This window comes from Malaclemys terrapin, chromosome 9 (genome assembly GCF_027887155.1).
Source record: "Malaclemys terrapin pileata isolate rMalTer1 chromosome 9, rMalTer1.hap1, whole genome shotgun sequence".
Classification (NCBI taxonomy): domain Eukaryota; kingdom Metazoa; phylum Chordata; order Testudines; family Emydidae; genus Malaclemys; species Malaclemys terrapin.
Window position 1 is genome coordinate 30,467,915 of NC_071513.1, and position 18,654 is coordinate 30,486,568.

The following is an 18,654-nucleotide window of genomic DNA, read 5'->3' on the forward strand; positions in this document are numbered from 1 at the left end:
CAACCAGCTTCAGGATGGAGTGGCATGGAGCCCAGGTGCCCCTGCTCTCTGTCTCCTGGAGTTGATGCCCAGGCTGAGTGCCCAGGTTCTGTCTCTCCAGTAAGCTGTGGAGAGTGGCTTTCTGGCTGCCCAACATGAAGCCTAAAAATTATGTTTTAGTTCTCCTAAAATGGAATAATTCTTTAAATTTCTTTCTGTGCAAAATTTTTGGCTGTTTGTCCAAATTCAGGACATTTTAAAAAAAATTGAAATGTTCCACAAAAAGGGATTCCCTTTTATTCACTCAGCTCTGATATCAACTTTGCTCCCAGGTTACATTTCAAAGTTTGGCAAACCTTTGCATAGGTTATGTTCTGTTTTGGGGAGGTTGAGAAATCCTGATGTTAAGCTCTGAAGTGGTGGTGTCCACATTTTTGAGTTGCAGAAACAGAATTCGCCTCCGAGGGAAGTTAAGCAGTTGGAGCCCTTACTCCAGCCCCATTGATTCTAAATCCAAAGACAGTCATTTTGGGTACTATAAACCTTTTCACATACATTTTATTCTATTCATTGTAGGTTCTTATATGGCACCCATTACTGTAGTATCCGAGGGCCTTCCAGTAGTTCATTAAGTGACATGACTATCAGCCTCTCCCCAGGGAGAGAAGTGAGTGCAGTGGAGTGTCTTGTGTGGTATGGTGCTTTTTGTTTGTTTTTTATTATACGTGTTGCTGTAAATTTATGTTAGAGAAGGCAAGGTGAAAGAAATGCTCCTTGCACTTGGAGTGGAAGGTGGTGAGGTTTGTGATCATCCTTAGTTCCTGGGGGAGCTCAGACAGGGCCCTAAGATATCTAATTTAAATCTATTTTGCCCAGTACAGTTCTGCTGACATATTAAATATTATCTGTATTTTTCTTTTTGTTCTCTATTAAGGATATTTGCATGAAAACAGGATTCTTTGTTTAGCTGCTCATCAGCTCCTGCAGCTCATTCCTCACCTGAAATCATAATCGTCTCTTTGTGATGATTCATTTGCTGCTCTGAAAAGACTTAAGATGTCACAAAAATAGGATTTATGACTTCAAGGGTAGCTGAAACAGTAGGAACAGATGAATGTTTGAGAAACAGATTCCCCCACCCCATTCAAATACCTTAACAACAAAGATAAAAACTGAATCAATTGAGTAGGCCTGTTGATAAATTGTTATTTCCAACATTTTCTACAAGACATCAGCAGCTCTTTTAAAGAGTTTGTATGTCAATTTATTCACCAGTTAAAATGCTTTTCAATAAATTTTTGCAGCAGATCCTCAGATTGAATCTAATTAGGTTTGATTGGTTTAGAAACTGAGAAAAATATAACTATGAACCAATGACTGATTGTTTTGAAATTAACTACGTCAGCCTTTTTATACACATCTGAAACAATAGCAAGCATGTGGACCCTACAAATCCATGTCCTACGTTACCTTTCATATCACTGGAGTTCAATTGACTCCCATCTGAGTGTGCATTATAAGCATTCAGTTAATTTGCTTTTGTCACTTTGTATACATTGCCTCTTAGGTCTGTGTTTTGAGGAAGGATGTTAACCATCATTACAACAATAATTCTTAAATTGTATTCCACTCCCAGGAGACTGTTTCCCTAAAATGTGCAATGTTAGATTTCCCTAACTTGTCAGTGTTTCTGCACCTCTTCCACCTTGCAGTATATTCAGAGATAAACAGCAGCTCAGTTGCGTGCCTCCATGGAACTTTGAGCTAAAACCTATTTTCATTGTCCTATAAACAGACAGTCCCTAGAAGGCTGTAAAACTGTGTTTCCTGCCAGCTTGTTTTCCACTTTTCCAGTTTTCCACTTCCTCTATTTTTTTCTTCTCAGATCCTAACTATACGTATTGTGCTTGAGTCATGGCAACTCTTCATGAGATTCTACCATAGCAAACACAGTCCCGTCTCTCTACTCATGCATACTGAATACTGCTATTGTTTAACTAGAAAAATAAAATCATTAGAGTATGTATTCTCATCAAAATTAATCCAAGTAATCTGTTTTCTGTTAGGACATGTTTATTTTTCCAAAATACAGTTGAAATCAAATTCTGAGCAACACTTTTTTCATCTGTATATTTTGAACTGGTTTTTAATCCAAAATGATCAATGTAAATGTGTTAGAAGCAATTTTGTACCAATTTTGGTGTTATAGGCTGTTCGTCTTCTTAAAGTAGCCACAATAAAGATAACTTAGAACAAAAAATTTAATTTGTTTTATCAACTACAGTACTTATCCATTAATATATATTTTGGATAGTTAGGTCTCTAACAGAAGCCAATTGTTTTTTCTGTTTTTGATTCTAGAAGGAATTATATTAGTAACATTTTTTACAAACATTAATAGGTAGAAATATAACACTTTATTTTTATGTTAACTACTCAGGGAGAGGAATTTATAGGTAAGAATACAGTTATTACTGAGTTAATAGGAAGCATCTGCAAGTTATTATACTGAAACATACAGTATAGTTACATACCGTAAGTCTGCATCTAGCAGTAGGAAGAAACAAGTTGAAATGGCTGTGCTTATTGAGACAGATACAAATATGATCTCAATTGGAGTATTTGGATGACCAACTTTTTAGGTAGTTGGAACAGATTTGAGTACTGTATCATCAAAATCTTAATATCTGCCTCTGTCTCCCTACTCAACAACAACTTGGGAATGCTTATCCCCTATCTATATCCTGCCCCCACAAACACAAGCACCCCATTCAAATCCTCCACTCACTTGCAAATGGCTCATGGGAGATAAGGCCCAGTAACATTTCAGTCCTCCCTTCTTCAGAGACACCCAGGTGAGCCACTTCTCTTTTCCTAAATCAACACAGACCTATCTTCCTAAATCTCCCCAATAATTTATAAGGGAGGGGAGATTCTGAGCGATGGTCTCCCTGCTTACCTAACCTGCAAGGGGAACTGGTGGATAAATTCTCCAGTCTACTAGATCTCAGTGTCAGGAAGTTTTTCCTAAGACTACACCTTGGAGCAACACTATTAAGTGACCTGGAGGGATAGTTAACATAATATTCACTACATTCTTAAGTATAGCAAAGAGTTAAAAAAATAGCAGGAAAAAGGTATATGGAGAGAAAAAACTTATCCAAATCTTGTATTTTATATTCCTGCCATATATATTTCTCAATTTTCTGAGTTTTAAGTTTTGCTTTATATTCCCTTGTATGCTTTAGTCCATAAAGAGCCCTGAAGTTCTAATCTATACACAATCTCTTCTTCAGGTTTTCAATAAATATTTCTGGGATGTGGAATCATTTTAAAATCCTCATTATTAACTAACCAAGCAAAAGCAACACCTTTAATATTGCTTGTTTGTATTCAAAATTGGCGGTCATTAAAAGACCATTTTAAGCAACGTAGTTAGCAACATGGGTAGTTGATATAGGCAGTGTAAAAAGCAATCAGGCAGATTGTCATAAGCTGGCACCATGAACTCTTTCCTCCTTGCATTATTATAACTACTACTAAACAGATATATTATACTCTACAAAGTTTAGATTGAGTTTTGAAGATGGATTACAGGAAGCAGAGTTCAGTTTGGAATATAGAACAGATGTTATTCCAACTGGAGCAGCATGAGAAAATGCACAAATGGGAGAATGGAATGAGAAAACAAAAGCAGCAACAAGAAAAGATTGGGAAATGTATTTGGTGAATACAGAATGGAAGAGCTTGTCCCAATAAGAGCAAACATAAACAAACAATAGGAGGACAGTGAGAAAACTGGAGAAGGAATATGGAGGAAAGAGCACATCTAGTGATCAATGGTTCCATGTCTAGTTGGCAGCTGTTATCAAGTGGAGTGCCCCAAGGATTGGTCCTGGGACCGATTTTGGTTAATGTTTTCATTAATGATCTGGAGGATGGCGTGGACAGCACCCTCAGCAAGTTTGCAGATGACACTAAACTGGGAGGAGTGGTAGATACGCTGGAGGGTAGGGATAGGATACAGAGGGACCTAGACAAATTAGAGGGCCAAAAGAAATCTGATGAGGTTCAACAAGGACAGGAGCAGAGTCCTGGACTTAGGATGGAAGAATCACATGCACTGCTACAGACTAGGGACCGAATGGCTACGCAGCAGGTTACAGTGGAAGAGAAGCTGGATATGAGTCAACAGTATGCCTTTGTTGCCAAGACAGCAAATGGCATTTTGGGCTGTATAAGTAGGGGCATTGCCAGCAGATCGAGGAACGTGATCATTCCCCTCTATTCGGCATTGGTGAGGCCTCATCTGGAGTAATGTGTCCAGTTTTGGGCCCCACACTACAAGAAGGATGTGGAAAAATTGGAAAGAGTCCAGCAGAGGGCAACAAAAATGATTGGGGGGCTGGAGCACATGACTTATGAGGAGAGGCTGAGGGAACTGGGATTGTTTAGTCTGCAGAAGAGAAGAATGAGGGGGGATTTGATAGCTGCTTTCAACTACCTGAAAGGGGGTTCCAAAGAGGATGGATCTAGACTGTTCTCAGTGGTACCAGATAATAGAACAAGGAGTAATGGTCTCAAGTTGCAGTGGGGGAGGTTTAGGTTGGATATGAGGACAAACTTTTTCACTAGGAGGGTGGTGAAGCACTGGAATGGGTTACCTAGGGAGGTGGTGGAATCTTCTTTCTTAGAGGTTTTTAAGGTCAGGCTTGATGAAGCCCTGTCTAGGATGATTTAGTTGGGGATTGGTTCTGCTTTGAGCAGGGGGTTGGACTAGATGACCTCCTGAGGTCCCTTCAAATCCTGATATTCTATGATTCTGTCTATAGTACATACAAAGCTTGCACCAGCTGTGCCTAAAACTCTCTTGAAATCTGGTCTGTTCATACAGCAAGACAGTCTAATAATTTGCAGCATAAATAATTTTTTAAACTAATTTACCTGGGGCACTTAATATTCTGAAATAATGTTGCCTGCTATGCTGGTGGAAATATAGTTAACAAAAATCAACACAGTATTTCAATCGTTATTTGTTTTGATACACAGAGAAATGAGCTGAAGATAATGTATTTGGAATACTATATTGATTCAGACAATGTGAGTTGGGGCGGAAAGCTTGATTATGACACTGTACTTGAATTATGGCTGCATCAACATTTTCATAAGTTTATAACATGCAACTTGATTCAGCCTTAGTCTCAGCACAAGAGCAATTAAAATGTTTGTGCATCAATAAAAACAAGGCATAACAAACAACATTCTTTAAATGATAAAATTACCCCCCCAAAATCACAATTGCTTTAGCTTAATGAATTGTTTTATTTAGACCATTGATCAGGATTAAAATAATTGTTTTAAGGGGTGGATGGAAATGTAACACTTTTTATAATCAAGCAGTTACTATTTTTAGTGTGTTTTATTCTAAGTGCGGTGGGCTTCCTCCACCAATACTAGATATACATATTTATATACGCAGAGATATCTTCTTAGCAAGAATTGCTTATTCAAATTTGTGTTTCCCCAACATTATTCATTGGTCTTATATTGTTGCATATACTAGTCCGTTTGTATCCTATGGATTTTCCCCTTAGCAGCATCCGTAGGGTTGGCCTTGGTGCCCCCTGGAGTGGTGCCTTCATGGCGCCCAATATAGGGCCCTGCCGACCCTCCACCCCCTCATTCCTTCTTGCCAGCTATTCCGAAAGAGGGGTAGGAGGGTAGGTATTGGAATGGACATGAACAACACATCTCGAAGAACAACAGTTACGAGAAAGTGAGTAACCGTTTTTTCTTCTTCGAGTGATTGTTCATGTCCATTCCAACCAGGTGATTCACAAGCCAAAGCTTAGGAGGTGGGATCGGAGTCATGCATTGATTGGAGCACAGCGCATCCAAAGGTCGCATCGTGTCTGGCCCGTTGTGTAATTGCATAGTGCGTCGTGAATCTATGTATTGAAGACCAGGTGGCCGGCCTGCAGATTTCCTGGGTGGGGACTTACGCCAGGAATGCCGCCAAGGAAGCCTGGGCCCTGGTAGAGTGGGCGGTAATCGGCGGAGTGAGCACCCTCGCCAGGCCATAACACTTCCAAATGCAAGATGTGATCCACAACGACATGCGTTGAGAAGAGACAGGGAGACCTTTCATTCTGTCCGCCAGGGCCACAAAGAGTTGGATGGACTTCCGGAATGGCTTAGTCCTCTCTACGTAGAAGACTAGGGCCCTACGTACATCCAGTGAGTGCAGCCTGTGCTCCCTATTGGAGGAGTCTGGCTTGGGATAAAACACTGGGAGGAAGATGTACTGGCCCATGTGAAACTGGGAGACAACATTAGGGAGAAAAGCCGGGTGAGGTCTGAGTTGGACCTTGTTCTTATGAAAAACTGTGTAAGGAGGCTCAGATGTGAGGGCCCTGACCTCCAATACCCGTCTAGCTGAGGTAATTGCCACGAGGAATGCGACTTTGTATGAGAGAGAGAGCAGGGAACAGGTTGCCAGTGGTTCAAATGGAGGGCCCATAAGTCTGGAGAGGACTAGATTAAGGTCCCAGGCCAGGTTGACACATCTGCGGGAAGAGCCTGTCTAGGCCCTTGAGGAAACAACTGACTAGAGGGTTTGCAAAGACCGAGAAGCCGTCTATGCCCAGATGGAAGGTGGAGTTGGCGGCTAAGTGGACCCTTATTGATGACAGGGACAGATCTTGTTGTTTTAGGCGAAGGAGGTAGTCCAGTATGAACGGTATGGGGGCGAGCAATGGCAACTGACTGCGTTGCTCCGCCCAGATGGAGAACCTCTTCCACTTGGCAAGGTACGTTGCCCTGGTTGAGGGCTTTCTACTACCAAGGAGGACTTGTCTGACTTGATCCGAGCAAGACAGCTCCGCGGTGTTTAGCCATGGTGTATCCAGGCCGTGAGGTGGAGCGATTCTAGATTCGGGTGCATGAGTCGGCCATGGTCCTGCATGATCAGAGCCGGAGCCAGCAGTAAAGTAAGTGGTGCCACTATGGACATTCCCAGGAGCGACGTGAACCAGTGCTGGTGCGGACATGCTGAATAGCTGAATAGCTGACATTTCCTGTTGCCGCAAGTGGCAAACAGGTCTATTTGGGCAGAGCCCCAGAGACGGAAGATTGAGCTCACCACGTCTGGCTGGAGGGACCACTTGTGGCCATGGAAGATCCTGCTGAGACTGTCTGCCAGCCTGTTCTGCACTCCTGGGAGATATGATGCTTGCAGGTGGATCGAGTGCTCTACACAGAAGTTCCACAGCGCGGGGGCTTCCTGGTACCCCCCCCCGTTTGTTGATATAGAACATCGCCGAGGTGTTGTTCATGAGGACTGAGACGCATCTGCCTGCTATGTGAGTTTTGAAAGCGTGGCATGCCAGTCGTATTGCTCTCAGCTCTCTGACATTGATGTGCAGAGCGAAGTCCGTCTGAGACCAGAGGCCTTGAGTCCTGAGGTCCCCTAGATGAGCTCCTCAGCCCAGATCCGAGGGGTCTGTCACCAATGAGAGAGAGGGCTAAGGGCTGGCAAAGGGCACTCCCGCACAAACCATTCGTGGGTCCAGCCACCATAGGAGGAAGTCCAACACCAGGCGGGGCAAGGTTATGATGCTGTCCAGAGTGTCTCAGACTGGCCAATTCAGACTGCATGCACCTACGTGGTACAGCCATGTGTCCCAGCAGCTTTAGGCAGTTCCTTGCCGTGGTCGTGGGGAACTGACTGAGGCCCTGTGTGATGTCCCCTAGTGAGCGAAACATGGCTTCTGGGAGGTATGCCCTGGCTTGAGTTGAGTCTAAGACTGCGCCTATAAACTCTATCCTCTGCACCAGAGACAGAGTAGATTTGGCCTTGTTTAGGAGGAGACCCAATTCGAGGAAGGTCCTTCTTATGAATTCGACCTGACCCTGCACTTGGGCTCTTGAGCGGTCCTTGATCAGCCAGTCATTGAGGTAAGGAAAAACCTGTATCTGGCACTTGTGCAGGAATGCTGCAATGACGGCAAGCAGATTCGTGGTGAGCAGCGGCCACTATCAGAGGTAGCGTCTGTGATGTGGTACTATTGCGATGTGAAATTACGCGTCCTTCAAGTTGAGGGCAGCGTACCAGTCTCCCGGATCCAGTGAAGGGATAATGGAGGTTAGTGAGACCACGAGGAACTTGAGTTTCTTTACAAACTTGTTGAGCTGCCGCAGGTCCAAGATGGATCTGAGGCCCCGCTTGGCCTTTGGTATTAGGAAATACTGGGAGTAAAATCCCTTGCCCCTTAGCTCCTGAGGAACCTCCTCCACTGCCCCCACCAAGAGGAGGGACTGCATTTCTTGAATTAGAAGTTGCTCGTGAGAGGGGTCCCTGAAGAGGGACGGGGAAGGGGGTTGGAGGGGAGGGGGGGCACAGAATTGGATGGAATATCCCCTCTCTACCATGCAGAGCATCCAACGGTCTAAAGACATTCGGGACCAGGCATGGCAGAAAGGGGATACATGGGACAAGAAGGTAAGAGGAGAAGGATCCAGAGTCCCTACTGGTGAGCTGTGCTCGACCGCACCTTCAAAAGGGTGGTCTAGGCCTGGGCGGAGGTTTGGGCTGGCCAGAGTTTTGCCCAGAGGAGAGACGTTTCCTCCTTCTACCACTCTTGTTTTGCCTACGTGGAATGTCCTGGCGGTTCTGCAGCTGGTAAGGCTGACGGGCAGGCTGAAGCCTAAAATGCCTGCGCTGGGTAGCTGGCGTGTGGAGCCCCAGCGAGCGCAGAGTAGCCCTAGAGTCCTTCAAACTGTGAAGTCTCTTATCTGTTTTTTCAGAGAAAAGGGAGGATCCCTCAAAGGGGAGGTCCTGTGTGGTCTGCTGGACCTTGTGGGGAGGACCAGAGACCTGTAGCCAGAAGCCTTGCCTCATCACCACCCTTGTGGCCAGCGTGCGCGAGGCTGCATCCGCTGCATCCAGAGCCTCTTGCAGAGAGGCCCAGGAAACCAATTTCCCCTTCTCCACAAGTGCGGAGAACTCCACCTGAAAGTCCTGAGACAGGAGCTCTGCGAACTTAGCCATTGCCAAGCAGGTGTTATGTCCATAGCGGATTACAATGGCTGGTTGGCTGCGGAGCTGCAGGCCCCCGGTCAAATAGACCTTTCGGCCAAATAGGTCCAGCTTCTTGGCATCCCTATTTTTAGGGGTGGAGACTTGGAACCCCTGGCGCTCTCTCTGATTGGCCGCATTGACCACCAAAGAGTCTGGGGGAGGGTGGGTATAAAGGTGTTCATACCCCTTAGTACGAAGTAGCGCCGCTTGGTTTTCTTGGTTGTAGGGGCCAGAGAAGCGGGGGTCTGCCACAGATTTTTTGGATGTGTCAACTACTGTTTTTATCAATGACAGAGCAATCCTGTATGGGCCGGAGGAAGCAAGGACATCCACAACAGGGTCCAAATCCTCCTCCACCTCCTTGGCATGTTTCCCCAGGCTTTGAGTGGCCCGTCTCAATAGCTCCTGGAGAACACGGTTGTCCTCGAGAGCCAGGGCTATCGATTCCCCGTGACCGCTTCATCTGGCAAGGACGAAGATGAGAGGATGGATAGCGGGTCCCATTCGCTAACCTCAGCCCCTCTGGGGTCCCTCGTCCCTTGAGCTCTGGTGCCAGTGCTGATGGGGGATTTGGCACTGCAGCTGGTGCCAGGGCAGACAAATCCGGTGGTGCTGAGCCCGACGTTGCTGGTGGGGTCGAAATTGGAGCCCCTGGTGGTGTCATTGTCTAGAGATACTGTGCTGGAGCTGGTTGTGCCAGAAATGCCGCTCCCTCAGACGATGGTGCTACTGGCGGTGGTGCCAGCACTGTCTGTGGCACGAAAGATGCCGAAGACACCAACGCAGTCCTGGATTGCGGACCATGGACTTGACCCTGGCTCTGATGGTAAGCCCAGGGTGTTCAGTAGGACTATTGAGCAGACGGCTGCCACTGTTGCTGCCATGGTGCCGGGTATGGCTGGTGACTCCGTCGAGACCTGGACCTCCTGCTCCGTGATCTGCTGGAGCGATAAGAGCCCATCTCCGACTCCGAGGTCTCCAAGGAGGAGGACCACGGAGGCGCAGTACCCTGGGTCACCAGCGAGCAGTGCCGCGAAGCCAGGGAACGGTGCAGCCCTTCTGTCTGTGTGGGTGGTGGTGATGGAGACCGGCAGGCCATCATGGCAGGCTTGCCTCTGGAGTGGAACGGGGGCGCCCAGTCACCGGTGACTTATCCCTCCTCTGTGGGGAGGATGGCATCGGGAAGCGCATCAGGTCTGCAGTCGCCTCGAACGCCTCTGGCGTCGTTGGTAGCTGTATGTCCCCTTGGTGGTCCGGGAACCAAGGAGGGTTTGGACTCAACTGAACCCCGGCTGGGGCAGGAGTCATCAAGACCCTCAGTGGAAGGAAGGAGGGGGTGGTCTGTCCTGACACACCCATGGATACCGCAGACCCCTTAGGTTTCAAGAGAGGCGATTGACCCCTTACCGACCTCTTCTTCTTTACCGGCACTGGGGATGGAGAACGGTGCCATGCTGAGGCCGACTTCTTATGGCCCGAGCTGTGGCAGTACCGAGGGGCCTTAGAGTCCTTAGTCGGGGCCATTTCGCACGCTATTGGTGCCGGAGCACTGCACACCGATGAGGACGTGCTCAGTTTTTGAGAGTTCTGGGATGGAAACCTTGCAGATATGGCACTTCTTCTGGTGACTCTCACCAAGGCACCGCAAGCAGGAAGAGTAAGGATCACTCTTGGGCATAAACTTGCCACAGGCCTCACAGAGCTTAAACCCTGGAGACTCGGGCATACCCCAGGAGGGGGAACATTGTGTGTGGGGGAGCCCCCAAACCAACTAACTAAACTATAAGGAACAACTATTAACTATATACACGATATGCTATCAGAAACTGCTAGAGCGCTTGCTGTAGGAGCAAGCGAAGTTCCAGTTAGCTGTCACCAGCAGTAAGAAGGAACTGAGGGGGTGGAGGGTCGGCAGGGCCCTATATTGGGCGCCATGAAGGCGCCACTCCAGGGGGCGCTCAGGCCGACCTTATGGATGCTGCTAAGGGAAAAATCTTCTGGCTGGTGTGCACGCAGTGCACACACAGCTGGTTGGAATGGACATGAACAATCACTCGAAGAAGAAAAGCTGTTATTTGCACAGCTCTAGTGAGCAGTTCTCTGAAATTAGCCCAGCATGAAGATAAGTGAAAGGTGTATGAAACCACTAATTTTTTCATCTCAAATTTGTTTTAAGTGTTATTTTCACCATTTGTGAGTTTTGTTTGCATGAAAATGTGATCATTTTCATTAATAAAGACTATTTTAGGTGAAAACTACATTTTGTCTTCTGGGAAAAAGCATGAATGTTCATTATTTCTATAAAGTAAAATTATCTCTTTTGTGAAAAAAAGTCATCATTTTCACACTAGAATGACCCATTTAGAATTTCACAAAGATTTTAGGGAATCTTAAAATTTTACTGTAGAGGAATCTACATGAAACATTCATCTCCGGCCCCGCCCGCAACAGTTTTCCTTTCCATCTATTTTCTCACATTGTGTATTTTTCATACAGGTTTGGAAATGTTTTGCAATAAAGTCAGTCAAAGCCTAAACTCACCTAATGAATTCTAAGGTTCATATTATTTCACTTTTTGGTGAATTTTAAAAGAACCATCCTTATTTTAATATGTATATTGTAATGGTTGATACTGCTATAGGTCTGTATGAACTAGAAACAAAGTGTGTTATCAGTGACAGGAAAACAGTGCTAACATTCATCTTGGAACCTCCTATATACATTTACCTGTTTTGTTTTGTTTTGTTTTGTTTTGTTTTGTTTTGTTTTTTCACATAACTGTTCTACCAGAAAGCTCCATAAGCTATTTTCTAGTACAAAAAAATAAGAAAAAATATTTGGGGTCACTTTTTGACAAATGAGGAAACAAAACACAACAGTTGCCTACTGCAAATATCCACCACATCTGACCCAAATGATCTCTCTAATTTTCTTATAGTAGCCAAAAAACAGTGTATTTAACTTAAAAATCATACTAAAAATGTAAGACTGTGCTATGAGCGCTTAAAAAAAATTCCTTCTCCTCCATATCCACCAGATTAGCACCCACTATTTTCCCCTATTGTTCCTCCTCTCTCTATTGTAGCCTGCTGCTGTTCCTTAAATTTATCCTACTTCATCTACCACCTAATAGTTGCCCTCCTTAGTTCAAAACCACACAGCTGCACAAGGCTCACAGGAAGCCATCTCCATCATGCAAGCCCCACAATGTGGCAGCACAGAAAGAGTGGCCACACACAGGGAAGGCTTCTGTGTCCTTTGAGTCATGGAAGGTGTCTAAGTGTCAGTCTCAAGTAGATAGTGTATCTTTTTTATTTATCCCCTCCATGCCACCCTTTGTGCTACTTTAACACACACACTATTCCATAGGCTACAGCAGCCGTCACAGGGGTTCCACCGCAGCCCCATGGCCTGTTACTATGTTGGTGGCCTGGATTTAATTCAGTTCAGAGATGCACCTGAATTCTGGATGCTTAATCAAAGCTTAGAATGTTAATAAAAGGAATTAGCAGCAGGGGTTCAGTTTGTAGGGCTACTGAAATATAATTTAAAACAGTGCCATTATGTTTGTGACATTATGTTTTTACTTTAGTATTTTGAATATTTATAAGGCTGCTCCTTCTACAGTTAATAGGAGTTTTTACATTGTCTTTTACAGAAGGACCAGATCCTATTTGTAAATACAGTATCACACATATTAACCCTGAAAAAAGAGTTTTAAGGGGAGAATTTACCAGCTCTACAGAGCACAAGATGTCTTTAATGTTAAAGTGTTTATTAAAGATACAGAAAGTTTGTTTTACTAAAGAAAGAAGGTAAAGAAAGTTAAGCAAATTTTTGTGTGTGAAAGTTAATGTTCTTAGGGTCCAGGGAAGACAAAGCACAGACATGAAACAGGCAAGATGGACAGCTGAATTAAATGGCCATACTGCTTGTTATGCCAAGAACATAATCTTTATCCTCTCTCCATTCAAATACTTCTGAGATACACATTTTTTAAAAACCTTTCCAAAAAATCCCCCAAGAAAAGATATTTATAAAATTCTCACTTCACTAACTCTGTTATGTAATTGTTGGTTCTGAGAGCAGTGGAGACATGTGCCACCCCCTTCCCTCCCTTTGGGTGGGAGAACTCTGGCTCTCCAGTCCCTTCTGCTGTAGGTGGGCTGTCCCTCTAGCAGTGTCCTACTCTGGGGATCAGAGATGATTCCAAGATGGGTTTTGGTGAATAATTGCCCAACCAGTAAATATCAACCAGGTGTAGAAGAAGTGAATCAGGAAATTAGTAAGTATATCATCACCTTAGGGGGTTCAGAGATTTCCCATTCAAGAATTATTTATACCTCCCCAGAGCTGTTTAGAATGGATGGAGTACATTTATCTGACATGGGTCAGAAATTTTCTTGGAGGACCTCAGGCAATGGGTGGATTCATTTCTAGATGCCCAGAAACATGAGGGGATAGACAGGGGATAATAGCAGATTCCAGTCTGGTGGGTGTGTTAAGAATGAGCTGCTTGGGCATGGGATGCAAACAACATTGCATGAGACAGCATAGTGCATGCCTTGTGGACTGTGGGGCTCCCCTTATCTCCTCTCTCCTACCTTGGGTGAAGATGAGGGGAATGACTTGGGACTATGACTGCCTGCCAGGATCCCTGGGAAGGCACAGGAATGTAGAAAGGGGTATTGTCTTTATACTCATTCTCAGGTTTGTAGAATCCACAACCATTGGTGCCCAGTTAAATTCTGCAGTGGAAGGGCCTTGCCAGGTAGCTTAGTGAGTGGTTCATTATTGGTTTATAACTTAATAAATTTGCATTCTCCACATTTAACCATGTTGCGGTAGAAGGTGATTGCTGAAATAAATAATGTATGTGCATGTGTGGGGGTAAGGTCAAGAAGAGAATAGCTATCATAAGGATAAAAAAAATGTGAAGAGCTGCAGAAGTTAGCAAAATGATACAGTGGACAATCTGGAGGTAACTATATAAAGCAACTGAGAAACTGCAGTTTTTAACAGAAAGGTTATGGCTTGCTCCCCCCACCCACTTTTTTTTTTAAATGGAAAGTGAGAAGAAAAAGAGCGACAGTATCTTAAAAGGATTTAGCTCATTCTAATTTTATGAGGCAATTAATGGGAAGAATTACCCACAAATTCAGACATATTTCTATGCCAAGTTCATAGCAGTTGTACAGATTCTGCAATGCCTATTCTAATGTATGCTGTAAAGAAATCAACACTATTAAATATTCCTTCTGATTAATATTATTTCCATATTTTGTTGCACTAACACCTGCCATAAACCTTGCAAACTTCATGCAGGAAAGTGTCACAGCTATTGGGGTGTCATTGTTTTATCATCAGTACGTTTCGGATACACCATTTTTTAATCTGATAAAGTAATGTATGTTTGAGCCAATTTAATGTGCAATAAATACATACTTCAAACTAATGCTTTTGCTGTCATTTTGATTTACTATAATTTTGCTTATGCCAAGATGATCACATGGCCTGTTTAATCCATCTTGAAACACATTTTAAAATAATTCCACATTGGTGCAGTTGGCCAGAGTGGCTTCAGCTTCAATTGACTCATGACAACTGTGCAATTAAGAATCATACCAACTAAGAGCCAGCTCTCTTCTTTGACTTTAATGGGAGTTGGATGGGCTCTAATCCCTTTATTTATAGCGAAAAGCTGATGGTCACATGTCTGGCTTTATTCTCTGCTAAGGCACTTCCCACTGAGCAACAAAGTCTGTTTCTTGTAAAAACAACAAAGAGTCTGGTGGCACCTTAAAGACTAACAGATTTATTTGGGCATAAGCTTTCGTGAGTAAAAACCTCACTTCTTCGGATGTTTCTTGTAGTTGCAGCCAGTACATGCTTGTTATATTTTTCAGTCACTCCTAATGCTATATCAGAGTGGGTGCTTGCATCGGAGAGAGAGCTCATTCATTTAACTAGAAATAATACAAAACAGTAGTCTTATCACATAAGGAATTACCAGCAATCAGACTTCAGAGGATTCCTTAGTAAAACTGCAAAGATATTATATCAATTACAGTGTGAATGAAGTACATTTGGCGATGGCTCTGAGTGATCTTTTTTTCTGCAGCTGCCTGAAGCTTGGGATTCTTCCTCTATCGTACAGAAAGATGCCTGTAATATATCCAGCAAAACCTTATCTTCAAGGATATGAACCTCATCTATAACCCTTTCATTCGAATTTAAAGTGGGTTCCTGCATAAAGGGTTTTATCCTTCCCTCCTGATTCCTTTAAACTTGTAAAATTCTTTTTTCAATTTGTTTTTGAAACTGAATAGCCTAAAGGTGTGAGATAATGAACAGTTGCTACAGACAATCTACCTGCAGGCTTTCCACCAAGGTGACATTGGGAGAGTAAAGAGTAAGGATTTCTCTTTCTCACTAAGCTCTAATGTGTGTGAAACACATTTTGATACATTAATAAAGACTTTATATTTATATTTGACCATAAAGTAACTGGAGTCAACCAGTTCCAGAAGGAAAAGAATGACTATTAAAACACACTGAGCAGGAAAAACACATTATCAAATGAAAAAGGAAACAGTAATCTAAAATAACCTTAAATGAAACCTTTTCATGTTTTATGCTGCACTTTTCATTGTACAGTAGATATAGCATTCAGTGCCATTCACTGACCTGTCTCGTTATTCTGAGGCACATACCATGACTGTCTCACAATTTCCCAATTTAATTAAATGGGAAACAGCTTTCTGAGTCACATCTCAGGAAGTAAAGAACTTCTGCTCTCTCTCTTGCACACACTTATTTCTTAAACAATCGACCTTTAGAAGTGGAATCAGAAATGCTTTCTCTGTATAATAACCTTTTATCTTTTCTCTCACCACCTCCTCTGTCTCAGTGCTATACTTCCAAAAGTTCTCTGTCAACCCTCAGAAGTCAACTCTATTTAGCTTTCTAGATCAACTTGGAACATTTTATTTGTTGAAAGATCGCATATTCAGATTTATGTTGTACTTATCTAGACTGGGGATTGAGATGCTGTATTGAAACAGACATCTCGCAAGACAATTAAATTGCTAAATTAACTACAGAGTTCCATAGTCAATCAGCAAAAGGCAGTATTAGAGAGACATGACTGTGCAGAAGAACATTTGAGAATTTTCCATATTACCAGTCAAAATGCTGCTGCCATTAGTGTGACATTACACCCCATATTTTTCAAAGAAATATGGTTATGATATGAATATGGCATAACTAAGATATACTTTATGCAAGATGGCTCATATAAGATACCATTGGAAAGGTTATGATTTACTGAATGTGATTATCCAATTTGTATGCATGTATCATTTCTGTATCTGAAGTTAGGAATATTGACTACGTAACAATTACAACTGTGTGTGTACTTGGGGAAACGTCCACCAGACAGTAAACAATCAGCCTTAATGGGCCATTAGAAAAAGACAATGAGTCTTTGAAGATGTGGATCTCCCATCTGCCTGGAGTTCCTTATGGTGGGCACTGCAAATAAACTTAGGCCTTGGCTACACTGGCAATTCACAGCGCTGCACTTGCTGCGCTCAGGGATGTGAAAAAACACCCCCCCCCCCGAGTGCAGCGAGTGCAGCGCTGTAAAGAAGCCAGTGTAATCAGCGCCTGCAGCGCTGCACGCTCGCTTGCAGTGCTGCAAGCTATTCCCCTCGGAGAGATGGAGTACTTGCAGCGCTGTAAGAGAGCTCTCGCAGCGCTGGTGGCGCGACTACACTCGTGCTTCACAGCGCTGCCGCGGCAGTGCTGTGAATCCGCAAGTGTAGCCAAGGCCTTGGTTTCATAGTTGCTTTGACACTGCAAGGTCAGGTGATAAGATCACCTGATACAAAATACCACCTTGGACATTGTTGGTACTTTTCCTCTGTAGGGGAATGGGGATGTGTAGCAAGGTGGTGGGACATCCCACAGCCCCGCTGAGGGCTGAACCTCCCCTAATCCCAACGTGGGCGGAGCCACCGGGTCCGGCACCCGCCCCTCCGAGGTCACAGCCCCGACCTGAAAGTATAAAAGCTTGCCTGCAGAGCTCAGCGGAGCCCAGGCCAGCGGAGAGAGCAGACGTCCGTGGTCGAGCTCCCGCTTGGGAAACAGCCACAGGCCGCGACCGGCCTGCTGAGTCACCGGGCCGGTTGAGCCTGCTCCGTGCCAGGTACCCCGAGGACTGGCCAAGCCTGCCCCGTGCCAGGTACCCCGAGGAGGACTGGCCAAGCCTGCCTCGTGCTAGGTACCCCGAGGATGAGCCGAGCCTGCCCTTCACTACCTATCCAGAGGAGTCAATGCTGGTGGAGAGCACCGACGACACCAAGACAGCCCAGGTACCATACGAGAGGGAGTGTGGAAGTAGCCCGGGGGCAGCCGACCCCAGTCTGGCTGCTGCATTGCCAGAGCTGATGTCAGTGTGTTGCGGCCAGGATCCCCACTGACAGCAGCGAGTTTCCGTCGCTGCTAGGGCCCCGGGCTGGGACGCAGTGGAGTGGGAGGGCCTGCGTCCCCCCTGCCACCCACTCCTTGGGTGGCAGACTCCCCCCTTTTTCCCTGGCCTAGAGAGGCTGGGGGCTGCCACAAATTGACCCAGACCCTGCTTAAAGGCCTGGGTACCTGACTAACTGTTTGCTTGCTGCCCGCCCTGACTTAGGGCCTGGGCTGCTATAGACTTTGCCTCAGCCCTTGCTTAAGGGCCTGGGTTTTGCACCTCTGGACTCAGCCCCTGCTTATGGGCCTGAGCCCCTAACTGTGTGCCTGTTGCCCCGGACTACCGCCGGACCAGAGCGAGGCGGTGGGACACCCCACAGCCCCGCTGAGGGCCGAACCTCGGCCCAAATCTACTACACGTGTTACCAGAAGTGGGGACCTCTTGCCCAGAAATGTGGGCACGAGCCGTTGACCCCTGTGAGAAGGGGTCTGGGGGGGAGCGGTCCCCCACAGGAGACATGGATATAACCAAGCTCTTCACGCTCCTGACGGAGAGCCAGGAGCGACAGCAGGTGGCCCAGCTCCAGCAGCAACAGCAGCAGCAGGCCACCCAGTTCCAACAGCTCCAGCAGCTTGTCCAGCAGCTGGGAGCCCAGAAGCAGCAGCTGATACAGGACTTGACGGTGCAAAAGTGGGAGTTCCAGCAACAATGCTTACAGCAGTTGGCAATGGCCCGGCCCGTAGGGCCTCAGCCGGGAGATCCGGACGGGGGTCCCCGATTCACCCTGCCTGTAAGACTGACCAAAATGGGACCCCAGGATGACCCCAAAGCCTTTCTGGTGACCTTCGAAAGAGTCGCGCACGTTGCCGGGTGGGCGCCAGACCAGTGGGCCACCCTCCTGGCACCATACCTGACAGGGACGGCGCAAACGGTCTACCGGGATTTATTTGTGGAGGAGGCCAGAGATTATACCCGAGTAAAGGCGGCCATTTTAGATGCCTTAGACATCAGCCCCGAAACCTTCCGGCAGCGGTTCCGGGCTCTGTCCTACACCCCGGGCGCCTGGCCTCAGTTGGTGGCCCAGGAGCTGAGGGACCTGTGTCGGCAATGGTTGCAACCCAAG